This window comes from Chenopodium quinoa, unplaced genomic scaffold, assembly GCF_001683475.1.
Source record: "Chenopodium quinoa cultivar QQ74 unplaced genomic scaffold, ASM168347v1, whole genome shotgun sequence".
NCBI classification, from domain to species: domain Eukaryota; kingdom Viridiplantae; phylum Streptophyta; class Magnoliopsida; order Caryophyllales; family Amaranthaceae; genus Chenopodium; species Chenopodium quinoa.
The window spans coordinates 1,979,458-1,981,046 of record NW_018744367.1 but is presented as its reverse complement, the minus strand read 5'-3'; positions in this window follow the sequence as shown (position 1 = coordinate 1,981,046).

Genomic DNA, 1,589 nt, shown 5'->3' with positions numbered 1-1,589 from the left:
GCCAGGCATTAGTCCTGACCTGGCGGTACATAAACTGGTTGTGGATCCGAAAAAGAAGCCGGTAACGCAGAAGAAGCGGAACCATGGCGAAGAAAGAAGTCAGGCGGCAACCGCCGAAGTTAAAAAATTACTTGATGCAGGGTTCATTCGGCAATGTTACTTCCCAGACTGGGTTGCAAATGTGGTGCTTGTTAAAAAGCCGAATGGCACCTGGCGAATGTGTGTAGACTACACAGACTTAAACAAGGCGTGCCCTAAAGACAGTTACCCTCTGCCTAAAATTGATAACCTGGTCGACTCAACAGCCGGCCATGCTTTGATGAGCTTTATGGACGCCTACTCTGGTTTCCATCAAATTCCTTTATGGAAGAAAGATCAGGAGAAGACGGCCTTCGTCACTGATCAAGGATTATACTGTTACACGGTCATGCCGTTTGGTCTTAAGAATGCCCCGGCCACCTTCCAGCGAATGATAAACACTGTGTTCTTTGATCAGATTGGGAGAAACGTCGAGGCATACATTGATGATATGATTGTCAAGTCTAAGCTTCAAATAGATCATCTGTCGGACCTCCGAGAAACTTTCGCCACACTCAGGCAGCACCATGTCATGCTCAATCCCAAGAAATGTGTATTTGGAGTTGAGTCTGGGAAATTTATCGGATTCCATATCAATCAGAGAGGAATAGAGGCGAACCCTGAGAAGGTGCAGGCGGTCATCGACATGCAGTCGCCTCGTACCGTCCGAGAGGTTCAGAAGTTAACAGGTTGTCTTCCAAGCCATTAAGAAGAAGGCAAGGTTTGAATGGGGGCCGAATGCTGAGGCGGCCTTCCAGAAATTGAAAGTTCACTTGCATTCCTTGCCGAGGCTGGTCAGCCCTTTGCCCAAAGAAATACTCTACATGTACCTGGCCGTCTCTGATCATGCGTTGAGCGTTGTTCTTCTTGCTGAAAGAGACGACTGTCAGCTCCCGGTCTACTTTGTCAGTCATGTACTAAAAAATGCCGAGTTGAGGTATCCCTTAGTGGAGAAATTTGGTCTTGCACTCTTCATGGCTGTTAAAAAATTGAAGCCCTACTTTTTGGCACATGCAGTCGTCGTGTATACAGATCAACCTATCAAGCGGCCACTGACCACCATGGAGTCGTCAGGCCGGATGATCAAATGGGCCATAGAAATACAGAGCCTCGAAGTTACCTTCGAGCCTAGAAAAGCAGTGAAGGGGCAAGCCTTTGCTGACTTTATTGTTGAGATGACTCGTCCCCCTGATTCTCGAGATCCAGACCAAGTCTGGAAGGTATATGTGGACGGAAGCTCTACTTCAAATGGTTGTGGAGCAGGCGTCATATGTCAGTCGCCAGAGGGCGACAGGTACGAGTATGCTCTACGCTTCAGTTTTTAGGCCTCAAACAATGAGGCCGAATATGAAGCTTTACTAGCCGGAATCCGCATGTGTAAGGCGGCAGGGGCACGAAAAGTAGACGCCTGTTCCGATTCACAAATGATAGTGAGTCAGTATAATGGCGAATACGAAGAAACCCATCCGGCCATGATCAAGTATTTACAGGCGGTACGACAAGCAGTCGGA